Here is a 15,595-nt window from a genome sequence, read left to right on the forward strand (position 1 = left end):
GACTGTTGCCACCCAAAGTTCCAGATTACACATTAGTATTATGCACATACATCTCACTCTGTTACTGTACACACTCTGGTCACAGCTTGACAACATGGGAGTGTAAATAAGCCATACTTGAAATATTACTCTCCTAACATTTTCAGGGGTTGCTACAGTGACAGGTGTGTTCTCATGATGGTTGACAATCACTTGTATTCCCTGTTTGCTGGCTACACATCTGGGATCATCCCACAGACTTACCAGGGGGACAAGGGGACAGGCAGCAGATATAGGCACATATACTGGACATTCTGGCCTCATGTGTACAGTTGTGGGGTATGAATCTGTATGCAGTCTACTTCCTCTCCCAGGATTCAGATCATGGCTGTGTCTGCTACAACTTAAACACTGTCCATCACAGTTGTGTCTGCTATATTGCTATTGCTGTATATCTCCTATCTGCTTTCTGTCTTATTAATCCCCTATGCTTATGCATTCTGACCTTGTATAACAACACTCTTACACAGAATTCCTAGACAGTTATTTGTTGTAGGACAGTGTGGGTGACAGTGATGTGTAATACCTCATTATTCTGAGCAACTGCATATCATTCTTGTATTTCTGGGCACAGTGTTGGTATCTGACAGACCTGTGGGAGGAATGTTTATTAGCACTACTTGAATGTTCCCACACACAGTACCATGTTCTACATTACTATTATGCCCATACATCTCACTCTGTTATTGTACACACTCTGACCACAGGTTAACAATTTGGGATTTAAATGCGGCATATGTGGCTTCTTAGTCACATAAGGTATTGGGGAGTTGCTAGTGGGCTAGGTTTGTTGTCATAGATGTGTGTCAATCAGTTGTATTTCCTGTTTACTGCCTATACGTCTGGGATCATCCCACTGATTTCCCAGGAGGACAGGTTGATAGGCAATAGATTTGGGCCACTTTAATAGATATTCTGGACATATCTTTACACTTGTGGGGTATAATTCTGTATGCAGACTACTACCACTGCCGGGATTCGAACCGTGGCTGTGTGTGCTAAAAAAGCAGCAGTTTACATCTCAGTTGCATGTGATATTTGTTTTTTGTTGGCTGCATTTTCCCTGTTTACTGTCTACGTGTCTCTCAGTTGTACTAAATGACCTCTGGGGATTACACCTGTCATATACAGGCATTCCTACACATTCAATGTATGGTGCATTGTGTGGGTAACAGTGCTTAAAACTACAGTACTATTACATGATTGGAAATCTACATTACCATATGATACCAGAATATACATATGCAGTCCAGCAGTTAGACCTGTCTTGTCAGGATATTACACTTTTATTGGCATACAAACAATATGAGACTGTTCCTGCCATATTCTCTAGTGTATGCAGTACTTGCCTTAACCAATACAGGTTTTATACTAGCAGTTAATTTACTACTACTTTTATTTTTATTTCCTATGACAGTAAAAGCATGTGTATTACTGACGTACCTCACATCACAACCATGCCAGGCGGCAGATGTGGGCCTCTTGGTTCACGGCCCACTCCGTTGCAGCTATGGGGGACATAAGAGGAATATTTAGCCATACCTATCCATGATATACCTGAACTGGCACTTATTACACACATACTTGGGTGATACTTACACACGTCTGGAACATCCCTTAATGCTCTAGCCTCTTGGAGCCACTCCTCCAAGAAGTCCCCCTTCCGCCACTTCAGGTCGGCATAGTCGTGCCTGACCTGCTCACCAGTTCGGGGTATGCCAGTGGCACTGGTGAAGTCACAGGCGAGACAGTCCCAGGCCTCCGCCTTATATTGGGAGCCCTGGTACTGGCCCTGCAGCAATCTCTGTGCATGGTCTTTAACTAGGAGTCCTGCCATGACCTTGGACTCCTGGATGCATCAGCGCTGCACCCGGAAGTGCACTCCTTCTCCCCTTACTGCCATAGTGCCTTCAAGGGGAAGCTGCAACCAGTTATGAGATATATTCCCACCTCTTGGGTTTAATATGACCGATTTATCGCACTTTTCTGTGATTGGCCGGTTTTGAAAAGGCTAAGCTATAGGCAAATCTGCTTAACTAAGGTTGACATTGTTTAAAGAGGTATACCACTGGGCACAAAGACTTAGCTGGTCTACACATTGCTCACACCTCCTAAGCTGGCCTGTGCTATGCTTAGCATTGCTTACATTAGACCTTCATTATAATGCCTTTTTGGCATTGTGTTATTATTCATTACATCTTATATGTATGCCTGGTATCCCTGATTGATGTGTATGTGCACTCTGTGGGGTCCTTGTGTTTTACTGGGGAATTCAACACTCTATTGCAATTACACCTCACTTCTGGGCTTACTGCTGTACTCCAGTTCACATATTTATGTTATGTAGTGGGCTATGGCACATATGACTGTATACTGATGCCTTTCACAGGTTCAGTTTGGTTATACTATGGTGAGGACATGTTTACTACTACCTCATTCATCTGCACTTTTGTGATGGCTTGGTGGATAACTACTGGGACTGTGGTGTATAGGGTCCTGGGTTCAAGACCTGTATGGCTGTTTATTTTGTTGATGGGAAGAACAAGAGCCATTGGATACAGCGTGTTTAAGGCAATTTTGAGTAGTTGTAAGCGGGTTTGCATGACGGTAAGCACTGTTAACCTGCCATTGCATTTGCTTACAGAAAGTTAGCTTTAGAATTGCTTAGCCAGTGTAGGCATTCCTTACCGCCACAGAAACGGGCTTAAGGCTGCTTACTAGTTCTTACATATGCTTACTACTGCTTATTTGTGCTCAGACCTGCTTACTAGTGCCTTATTCATTATGACACTGGCACCTCACATGTGCATTTACTGCAGTACTCCAGTTCATAAATATATGTTATTTAGTGGGTTATGCAACAAAAATATTGGTCATAACATGCTTTGCCACATAAAACAGAATCTGCGGCAGTGGGACTCAAACCAGGAATGCCTGCTCGTTAAGCAAATCCTCTGCCCACTACACTACTGCTCTGCTGTTTCAGTTGCATATATCTTCCTTGTTATTCTCTTCAGCCTTTTAAGCTGCTTCAACCATAGCTAAGCGATGGGCACACCCGCACACCTACGTTTAGCTTCAATCGGATTTTTAAAAAAAAATTAGGGTTTCTTTATTTTATTACTACATTCTGTTGCTGTTATACACAAGGGGGACTGTTGGTGGGGATATGCGGTCACCTGTGAGCGGTCTCGCCCATTGCATACCCTTTTCTACTGTTCTACATTGCAGGGGCATGTTTATTCTGAGAGCTCTGCTCTTAGATATGCCCCCTGCACTCTTACATGCTCCGTGTAAGCCTAGGAGCTCAGGCAGCATGCCTTATTAATATGCATGGCGCGCTGCCGTCATGCTCCTAAATGGTCACTTCCATGCAGGACTAAGCTAGTCCTGCACGGAAGTTTAGTAAATCCGGGGGAAAGTCAAGAAATGGATACATTTTTTCTCAACTCTCATTAGAGTACAAACCAAAGCAATTCCTTTTGGTAAGTACAAGGCTAGCTGCCTTTGTGGGCCATTTAAACCTAGCCAATTTCCCATTGAAAAGTGAGAATCAAACCTTGCACTCTCTGTCTACAAAGTAAACACCTTAACTGTTATACCAACTACCAACTAAAATTATCAAAGTAAACAGCTATTAACAATAAAACTAAGTAAAAACACAAACATACTTATCCCTTTTAGAACTCTTTTTTTAGTCAAATGTGGTGGAAAATTGTCACACTCAGTAGCTTTTCAGCTTAGTGTGTAGTAACTTATAGCAAATGAGCTCTAGGCCATGTAAAGTTAGCAGTTTATAACAGTGCATAAAAGGGCTGAAAATATTGAAACATGCAAATTGTTCAATACCAAAATGACAGTCTTCAATGCTGCACACCAATCAAGGGCCAATACATACCTATTTTTTTTTCTCCAATCTCATTTGAGTATAAATCAAAGCATTTCCTAACTAGATTTCTATTAAATCTCCAAGAAAGTACACAGGTATCACAGCACAACTCATTTAAAATGCAAAAGTACTTTTCCCAGATCTACTATGGCTGCTTTTGTAATCACATATAGTGGGACATTGTCATGATTAGTAACGCTACAGCTTATGGTGAAGCAGCTGATAACAAATGAGCTCTAGGTCATGCAAATGCAAGCAATTTATGACAGTCCAGAAAAGTGAACATATTCAATCAAGTATACTGGCCAATACTAAAACAACACTTTTAATGTTCAGTTGCAATCAGAGGTCTAAGAATAGATTGGTTCTTTCACCATTCTCATTACCACACAAACCAAAGCAATTCTTGAATATGTTACTAGAAAATCACCACAAAGTGCATAACTATTGCAATAAAATTCATTAAGAACATGAAGGTACTCATCTGAGGTCTTGCAAGGCTGTTTTGGTAGTCAAATTCAATATAAAATTGTAGCAATCGATAGGTTTGTAGCTTAGCATGCAGCAGCTGGAATCAAATGAGCTCTAGGCTGTGCAAATGTGAACAATTTATAACAAAGCCGAAATGCTAAAAGTTTTCAAGCAAGCACACCAGCCAGTAAAACTACAGTATTCAGGGTTCTACATCAATCAAAGACCTAGAGATGGCTATTTACTTTCTTCACTCTCACTAGAGTACAAATCAAAGGAAGTTTTGAGTTAGATTACTAGAAATCCACCAAACAAGTAAACTGCTATTACAGCAAAACTCAGTAAGAACACAAAGAAACTTATCCCAGGCCTTGTGGAGCTGTATTTTAGTCAAATCCAGTGAAAAAACTCTCAAAATCAGTAGCTTTTGTAGCTTAGTGTATTGCACCTTGCATAATCATTATATCATAGTGGTTTTAATAATATCAATATTTGTCATATTTTTATCAAAGACTTTATTCCTAGTAGTGCCAGTTTCATCAATAGTGCATTGAATGGTTTAGGTGCCAGTGACTGTTATTCTGTTTTCTCCTTCTGTTTAGTTGCACTGTAAAGCAAGTCGTTCTCACTTTCAATATAAGATAAGACAGAGAAAGGTGTAGAGTTGATTTCTCTCTCACCACCTTGGACATGTTCTCCTTGGCTCTGCTCAGACATTTTTCTTCCTACTGATAGACCATTACTCTCTGCCTCACTGACCTTTCCAAAGATGCGTATGTGATTTAGGAGCCAAGATCTACACGCTACAATTCTAAACTCATTTAGTTCAAGATCAGAAATGTTTCTTTTGTCTGCATTAATGAGCATAAAATGATTTGTTCTGTGTTGTATATATTAGGCTGGTGGGGTTGATGAGTCTCTAGTTAGCTGTGTCTGCAAAAAATCTTTCTTTATGTATGAAGATTACTGTAGCAGATCTCTACACTTTTAGAACAAATTGATTATCTATTAAGCAAGACATAATTTTGCATTTCTTATTGTGATGTTAATGGAATGGACCTGCTGTGGTCCCATAATGTACTTACACATTCTGGTTATTGTTTTGGAGAGTGGGATGGTCTCTTACTATGTTAACAGAAATCAAAACTGTTTGAAGAATAGCTGTTTCACAGTAGTTAGAGCAATACTGCCAGTCTTAAAGTACAATTATTTCTGGTTTTAAATGCAAATAAGATCTATTCATAATGTACTTCATACTTATCACAGAAATTAAGTAATACATCTAGCTTTCCTGTTTAACATTACTAAAACTGAATAAATTTACAAGCTTATGACTGCAGCTGAATTTGAATACATTAGTCCACATAGTTTGAGATCTGTGGCACACTGAGTTAAAGCCTCATCAGACCTAAGTTTGGTTTAAGGCTTGTAGAAGTGGCGGTTTCCCTTTCACCTGATTTCACCCATTTAAGTGAAAGCTTGCCAAACACAAAGTGTTGTAGACCATGAGAATGTGGCTTGTTTATCCCAAGTCAGGGATGACAACCCATATAGGAGCACCATGTGAGAGCATGTGCACATAAGTGGAAACATAGGAAGCCACTGCAGTGATGTGTCTGTGTGCTCATATCAGAGACAGAGGGGAATATATCTACACACACACACACACACACACACACACACACACACACACACACACACACACACACACACACACATATATATATATATATATATATCTATATATATATATATATATATATATATACATAGATATGCACATATGTGTGTGTGTGTGTGTATATATATATATATATATATATATATAAAGATAAATATAGATAGATAGATAGATAGATAGATAGATATAGATATATACATATATATATATATATATATATATATATATATATGGTTCTACCTCACTTCAACGACACGCCGGAACATCGACACGAAAACCGAGAGCCCCAGAAGATCGAAAGCTGAGAAGACCGACACGACGGGACCCAGAAGATCGACAGTGGAGAAGAGCGACCCGACGGATGAAAGCACCGACGCCGAGGATGCCGACATGGGGAAAGGCTGTGTAAGTATGCGGTAGTGACGGACGTTAGGGTGCGAGTAAGGTAAGTGTGGATATTGACGGTCTGTGGGGATAGGGGTGGGTTAAGTGAGTTAGGGTTAGGGAGCGGGTCAGGTAAGTGTCGTAGTGATTGTGTTTGGGTTAGGGGCGGGATAAGTGAGGTAGGATTAGGGAGCCGGTCAGGTAAGTGTTCACTAGTGATTGTATTTGGGTTAGGGGCGGGATAAGTGAGTTAGGGTTAGGAGCGGCCAGGTAAGTGTGTAGTGACGGACCTTAGGGTTAGGGTTTGGGTTAGGGTTGTAGGTAGTTGTGTATGTGTGGTTTAGTGTGGGTTTGTAGGGATTTTGGTGTGCTTGTGTTGCGTATGTGGTGTTTGGATGGGGAATGTGTTTTGTTTGTTGATTGTGGTGTGTGAAGTGTATGAGGTTTCGTGTTTGTGTACCGTCGGTTATTTCGTTGTCGGGCATGTGGAATTTTGTGTTTTTGTACTGTCGGTTATGTGGTTTCGGTGATTGCGTTGTCGGTGTTTTGGTGTTTCGTTTATGTGAGGTAGAACCAGAAATATATATATATATATATATATATATATATATATATATATATATATATATATATATATATATATATATACATTTGATCGGCTGGTGGATGGTCGATCGAGTATTGTCAAAAGCAGTGCGGCAAAATCTCAAATAAGCAATTGCAAGAGTTGCGAATCACAAAATATCGCCCCCTTTTTAACCCATGGTAGTGCTCATTTAGGTGGTAGAGCAGTCATAAAGGTCGAATTTGGTGTTGTTTACAACATTCCGACCATTCGACATTACTTGATTTGCACATAAAAGGTCATTGTTATATCCGATTGAGCAATGTGCACCAATGAATACCTAACAGATAGATAATTTAGGTAGAGAGGTATATGTTCAAGTGAATAAGAACAAGAAACAGGTTTCTTGATGTGTGTCTGGAAAATGGAATAAGAGTTACTGCATGGGTAATCATACTTAGGCCAAAAAAAATAGCTACTGGTGCCTTTAAACAGAGAAACATGAGAACCAGGTAGTACAAATCAAGGGAGTACCTGCACCTTTTAAATTTAGTATGACAGAAATAACTGGGATTCTAAACCCAGAGGAGTCTGGAGTTATTTCATGCAAGGAGACCAGAGCAGTCAGCTCTGAAACAGGAGTTCAAATGAAGTCCATGATTGCCTGTGAAGATCCTATCAAGATTGGTGGAGTTGCCTAAATTATTACTGGAAAAAGACTTTGTCTCTTTCAACTATAAAATAACAGACTTTCCCCCAGATTTACGAAGCTGTGTAGAGCGTGCAGGATTATTCTAAGAGCTATTTTTGGCAATATGGCTGACGTGCGATCTAGAAATGAGCTCCCGAGACGTACACGTGAGCTCCTAGACTAATCCTGCATGGACCGAGCTCCTGTATTCAAATTACCCTCATTTGCAGGTGAAGACCATGCAAATGAGGGCAATATGTGATCCAGGAAGCCGACAGCTGTCAGTGCAGGACGAGTGCAGTCTGCAGAAATGTACTCGGTTAGTAACCAAGTACATTTCTGCAAACTACAAAACAGAGGTATGACAGCTCCAAATAAAGGCTGCATATTATTGAGAAAGCATGCCAATGGCCAAGTAGAAGGCCATTGGCATTGCAAACTGCTTAAAAAAAAAAAAAAAAACAACTTTTGTTTTTTTTCGCCAATCTCGGCTGTTTAAGCATAGGGCAGCAGCCTGCAAACGGGATCGGTGGGAAAATAATAAAATAAACCTAAAATAAGCATTCTAACTAAAAGCAGTATTCTGCCATGCAAGTCAGTGGCAGGCATAAGACAACCTGACCAGTGAGTAATGGTTGCTAAGGGGGGAGGCTCAGTGTGGGACATGTAACTATGCATTAGCAGGCAATCCTATGCAAATGAAGGGAAGGATGGTGAATCCCAGATTTCCCCAGGGTGTGAGGCAGGTCCCAAGAGTGTAAGAGTATAAATAGCTGGGTGCAGGACTAGGATATAGGTGACATCATGGCGGGGGGTGTCAGGCATACTGTAAGTGGATTGAAGCCCTGTGGCTCGGGATTGCTCCTAGCTTAGCACAGCTAAGCTAGAGGTGTGTCTAAACCTGCCTAGCACTCTTTACAAAGTATAAGCAAGTGTGCATGCCGCGCACCAGGTTTTACAGGAAGAAAAAGGAAGTTAAACCAGGAAATAGCAGCCCTATGCACATTTGAGCACTCCGTTTGCGAGGCGAGCACACAGGCTTAAACAGGGAGGCAATGGGAAGGGAAAACAGCTGTAGAAAGGTAATCAAGGAGAACTAGCTTAGCTGACAGGGGAAATGTATCAGAATCAGCCAATTACACAGGCAGCAGACCAGCCCAGGCCAGCACACCACTCTAAACTATGCAAACACCTTTCCCCCTTGTTTTTCCCAAAAGCTCTGCACCACTGGTGTATACTAACAGGGAAATTTTACAAAACGAAAGCAAGAAAAAAAATGTTAGGGGCTACTTTTGCTATTATAAACCAGCATGTGCAAGAGGCTGTTGAGGATGTGAATACTGCTGAGCAACCCACAGTGAGGAGATGGAGAAGAGTGTATAGACCCAGGGTAACATAACAAGGGCTACATGAGCTGGAGATAGTGGAGAGCTATAGGGTGGACAGTGACCTCCTACAGCAAATTGCTGAGCTGTGCTGGCCACACCTCACACACAGAACTAACAGAGGGGAACCCATCCCAGTGGATACCAAGGTATGTGTAGGCCTAAGCATACTAGCTACAGGTGCCTTCCAAAGGCCAACTGGGGATATGATGGGGATTTCACAGGCATCAGCATCCAGGGTACTCCATCAGTTCCTGGATGCCATGTCAGTACATGTCGGTGAGCACGTATATTTCCCCATCACCCGTGAGGAGTTGGCCAGCAATATGCATCTCTTCCACCAAATAGTAGAATACCCTGAGGTATTGGGTGCAATAGACTGCATGCTCATATGCATCAAAGCACCACCTATTGAGCAGGGTAGGGTCTACATCAACTGCAAGGGCTTCCCCACCATCAACTGCTAGGTCATGTGCGATGCCCAGGGCATAAAAATGAATGTGTGTGCTGGCTGCCCTGGAAGGTACCACGATTCCCACATCTGGCATCTGATGCAGCTGTACCAGACATTTGCCAATGGGGACATCCCACATGGTCACCTAGTGGGGGATGCTGGATATGCACTGGAGCCATGGCTGATGACACCCATCAGAAATGCACACACACCTGAACAAGAACTCCATAATGAGGCACACACACAAACACAAATCATAATAGAACGTGTTTGGGATGCTCAAGTCACGGTTCCAGTGTCTGGACACATCTGGTGGAGCCTTTCAGTACTCACCAACTAGATATACCCAGATTGTCCTTGTATGTGCCATGCTCCACAATATGTTCCTGTGGAAACAGCTGCAGCAGGAACAGCATGCAGCAGGGCCACAGAGCTCCCCACCATTGCCAAGGCCTGAACAGACACAGGGTGACTCAGAGGAGGAACAACCTGAGCCTGCCCCAGTAGGCAGAAGGAGGCATGCCCAGTATGCCCTGGCCTTGGCAAAGAGGCAACACTTAGCACATTCACTGACACAGTAGTGACCCAGGGAATGACACTTCTCTCTGACTCGCACATACAGTAAAAGGGATGCCAAACATGACACTACCTGTGCTCAACCATGTATAGGGAGAGTACTATGTGCATCCAACATAGGCAACCCTGCAGCACCACCATCAATACTGGGACACCCACTAGGTAAGTGACTCACACATGCCAGTTGGGGGGTCACATACCCAACAGCAGTTACAGCCAGCAGGATAGGTGTAGACAAACACAAACAAATGCTGTACTATGGCCTCTGAATGAGCCCTATGGGTAACCCCACCCCCAGGCCTACACAGACGGACTACAGCAGGCCAGGCAGTTGGATGTAAGTTGTGAAGGCTATGAAGTCAGAAACTAATATGTAGGTAATTAAAGCTAAGATCTGTAGTACACTGGTATGCCTCTAGCCAGCATGATAGGTAAGACTACAGACAGAAATGGAGTACCTGACATACCAGTACAGTCCTAGCCAATGTGTACAAGTGTCAGGTGTGGCTCCCCCATCCTACATATATTTATAGTAACAGTCAGGTTTGCCTCCCCACTCCTGTGTGGAAATGTAGAAACAACCAGGTGCTCCCCCCGCTATGCAGAAATATAGCAACAGTCAATGCCAAATGACTGATGGATACCCTGCAGACACAGCATGCTACCTGTCGGTGTACAACACAAAGGTCAGCACCGCAGTACAAACTACCTGGACTTGATCCACACATGCAATACAAATGGCCATACTGGGCATGCCCACACACTTAGAGAAATGAAGGCAATGCCAGTCAACAACATACTGAAAGGTCATACTGGGAATGCTCACACACTTAAACACATGAAGGCCATGTCTGCAAACACCAGTGGACCAGACATATCTTGCAGTCGCAGTTCTTAGTGCAGACACAAGTCAGTATGCACCACTCCTGCCTTGAACACACAGTGGATAGGAATACAGACATATTTGTAAGGACAACACACTATAATAAGCCAAAGGTAGATGGACATAGATGTGTGGAAGAGGGTGACCATGACAAGGTGCCCTTTGGGCCTGTCCCACCCAGCACACAGCCAAAGGGCCCCAAACACATGATGTGCAGATGTCACTCACTGCAGATACTAGCCACCAGTATCTGTCAGCATGACAGACTATGCAGTGCACGTGCCAGCTGTGCAACATGACTCTATAAGGAAGTAGTCATCTAGTACCTGTATACACGTACCTGTGACATATGACCCCGTGTTTGACAGCATGTGACATGTCAGCCCCTACACAAATGGGTTATGGCCCATGCACACACCCCCCGCCCTATAGCAGTATTATGATAAGCCTGCCAAGGTCATTCAATGTTAAATACACCTTTGGGAGCGCTGTAGCTCCATAATCTCCATGGTGTGTCCCATAACTGCGTACTGCTGTAGTGTGATAAAGTTGTTAGGTAGTTATGGCAAGGCTGCTGATGTCACTCACCTAAAAATACACCTCTGGGAAACTCATAGCTTAATAATCTCTGTAGCGCATCCTTTAACTGCATACTGGTGTAGTGTACAAAAGTAATTAAGCAGGTGTTCTAACCCAAAATCTGGCAATTGTGTCTATGTGTCTGACTGAGTAGAAACCAATGCTTTTTAGGCTACTTACAGTCTGTACAATTCATATACTCAACTTTGGCAAGGCTGCTGATGTCACTCACCTAGAAATACACCTCTGGGAAAGTCATAGCCCAGTAATCTCTGTAACATGTCCAGTAACTGCGTACTGCTGTAATGTTATAAAATAGGTAGGTGTTCTAACCCCAGATCTAGCAATTGTGTGTGTCTGACTAACTTGAAAGCAATGCTTTTTAGGCTACTCACACTCCGTACAATTCATATACTCAACTTTGGCAAGGCTGCTGATGTCATTCACCTAGAAATACACCTCTGCGAAAATCACTGCCCAGTAATTTCTGTAGTGTATCCTGTAACTGCATACTGTTGCAGTATGATAAAGTAGTTTGGAAGGTGTTCTAACCCCAGAACTAGCAAGTGTTTGTGTGTGAATCTGTGCGTGTGTGCCTGACTAAGTAGAGTGTAATACTTTTTAGGCAACTCACACTCCTTAGAATTCATATACTCAACTTTGGCAAGGCTGCTGATGTCACCCACCTAGAAATACACCTCTAGTAAGACTGTAGCACTGTAATCTCTGTAGCGTGTCCTGTAACTGTGTTCTGCTGTAGTGTGATTTAGAACAGTGGTAGGGTTCCATCTCCATCCATGGCGGTTCTGGATGTTTTGTGTGTGTTTCAATGTCTGTGTATGGAGCAATGCATTATAGGCTACTCACTCGCAGTACATTACAAATGTCCTGATTTGGCAATCCTGCTGATGTAATTCATTGTGAAATGCAACTTTGAGGACAAAGGTCTTTAGTAGTCCCTGTAGTGTGACCTCTAACTGCTCCATGCTGTAGTGTCATATAGGCCTTGGTCAGGGGTTCTTTACCCACACATATCAGTTGGGGATATTTTGTGTGTGTCTCACTGTCTGTGTAGAGAGCAATGCATTCTAGGCTAGTCACTCACAATACAGTTGAAATGCCCTACTTTGGTAATCCTGCTGATGTCATTCATTGTGAAATACACCTTTGGGGACTGGTTTCACTAGTAATCCATGTGGTGTGTCCTATAAGCGCTCCATGCTGTAGTGTAATATAGACCTCAGTCAGGGGTTCTATACGCACACATGTCAGGTGTGGCTGTTTTGTGTGTGTCTCACTGTCTGTGTAGGGAGCAATGCATTTTAGGCTAGTCACTCACAGTAAAGTTGAAATGCCCTACTTTGGTAATCCTGCTGATGTCATTCATTGTGAAATACACCTTTGGGGAAGACATACTCCAGTAATGTCTGTGGTTTGTGCTATAACTCTGTAGTGTAATAAACTAGTCAGGTAGGGGTTCTACTACCAGACATAACAGGTGTGTGTGTTTGTATCCTGGGTAGGGGGTTTTGCTTATTTCTTTTATGGTGGCCCTACTATATATCACAATGTCAACCATACAGGGATAACAGATGTAAATTAGCTGAGGGGCTGGGATGCAAAGCCATACCCATACATGTGACATCAAGGCCAGCCAATCACAGTTAGCAACCTCACTATTACCCAGAGCACACACTCACCCCATGTGTCATACGCACACACACGCCTAGGCAACAGCCAATATGTGGATAGTACACTGCATATTGGACACTGATAGTAACTATGCAGTGATAGCAGTGGGCTACAGAGGATATGTCAGCCTGCCCATCTGTCCAATATGCACATATATGCAGACAGTGCACCTCCACCATGTTCCCCATTGGACACCTGCACCACCTGTGGTGCCTTCACATGTGACTCACAATGGATATACCATGCCTGACAACATGCCCTGTATGGACAGATGACACTGACATTAGGGAATGCTGTTAGCATGCTATCAATGTAGGTGCAAGGTAAACCTGCTGCCCATTACCAGTTCCTGCCACAGGTGGGCAAGACTGGCACATCTGATGATAATCTGTGTTCACAACATGGGCCAGACACCCCAGGTACAGGTCAAACATGTCACTGTACATGCATGTGGGAGGTTTGCACATCCCAGATACCATCCATGTTATGGACTAAGGAACACATACATGGCATGTGATGTACAGCATTGGCCACACACAATAGTCATCCAGATGACTGGATGGGGGATGCAGTACCTACCTGTGTGGGCAAATGCAGAAACTACAGGCCTGAGCCACAATGAAGACAATTGGTATGTGGCCTGATGCCAAGGTATACCCATCACCTACCCTTGTACAGCCTGCTGGCACAGTTGACCACCACACACCCGTGCAGACATGCAACCATGCATGTCAGAACTGGCACCCTGTGTGTTTGTGTGTGTGTGTGTTGTATGGTGCATATGTCCACACTCACTACAACCCCCCAGGGCATACTGAAGCATGCTGTCTGATGTCTGACACCTCCTCATACTCTTTGCCCATATGACCTCCGTATGACCCATGTGGTGCATGTTATACCTGCACATTGATATGTTGTGGTAATCCCACTAGTGATGAGTTGCACTACTGACCCTGCCAAGTGAGCCAATGTGTATACATTCCTGTGTGAGAGTGCCTGTGTTGATGCTGGCACCTGTTCATGCAGACAGGCATGTGTACGTCACCTACCATATATCTACCCTATCCCTGTTGCAGATGTCACACACCATCACATATATGTTCTGGGTGCTCCACTGCAGGTAACCCATGTGGTGCATCCAATAACTGCATCGAACTGTGATAGCACTACATAGTTGTCGGGGGTTTGATAACCTGTGCTGGTAGGTGTGTGACACAAAGATGCTTCACATTTATTCTCCCATGAATATTGAGCCTGCTATTTATGCAGGCACATGTGCAGTCCCCCATATGAGATGTAGGCCAGTGTTGAGTCAGTCTGTCTGCAGCCTGCACAGTGCATTGTTACATGCCTAGCAGCTTAGTGTACTTAACCAGTGAGATGTCATGTGCAGATACTTGCCAGATGTACTGCTGCTGGGCCTCCCTTAAAAGATATGTATATCAGACAGAGCAGTGGCATGTTGTACAGATGTATGTCAATATCTAGCGGGTAGTATGTGTCCATGGCACCCCTGTACCAGCAGTTATTATGTGTCAGGCCAGACAGGAGTGTTTGAATCCAATACCTATGGTGCCAAATGTATACCAGTCGTTATGTGTTCTACCCATTTACATGGCTGTCTACATCTATATTGTCAGGCCTGCTACACATGTTATGTACTAAGGGATTATGTGTATACCTCTGGACTGTACAGGGTGTGTCCGAAGTTCCACATATAGTGGCCAGTATCTCTGCTGCACTCCACAGGGGCATTACATGCTAGCAACGGTACTTTGCAAGGATTTCCTTAGGATGTCTGTCAGTAGCCAATGGCACACATGTTATAAGCAGATGTCACCTTCCACACACACCATGTCTGTGAAGTCAATCCCATTTACAGTAGCAATAGTCTAGTAATATACCTGCTATACATACCTGACATCCCCTTGCACTATGACTTTGGGACTATAGGGGTTGGGGTAGGTCTACACACCATGTCCAGGATATATGGTGAAAATATATGTGCATATACTTATCCAGATAGCCCTATATATATAATTACACATGTGTACTACATCCAATTACCACTGTCATGGCAACCACCCACTATAAATCCCTACGGCATGTGGGTGTGCCCCCTTTACATTCCCTGTGTGATGGACATCCTTCCGGTGTGTGGGCATCAGTGTTAAAGACAGCAGGTAGCAATACCTCTTACAGGGGAATCTGCACACTCAGAGCAGCCACATATCTGTAGGAGGATCAGGAACTACAGACAGACTCTGAGTAGAGTTGTGTTATGCTTTGCATAGTTTGGTGCTACA

Source organism: Protopterus annectens, chromosome 4.part1 (genome assembly GCF_019279795.1).
Source record: "Protopterus annectens isolate FY-2018-M chromosome 4.part1, PAN1.0, whole genome shotgun sequence".
Classification (NCBI taxonomy): domain Eukaryota; kingdom Metazoa; phylum Chordata; order Ceratodontiformes; family Protopteridae; genus Protopterus; species Protopterus annectens.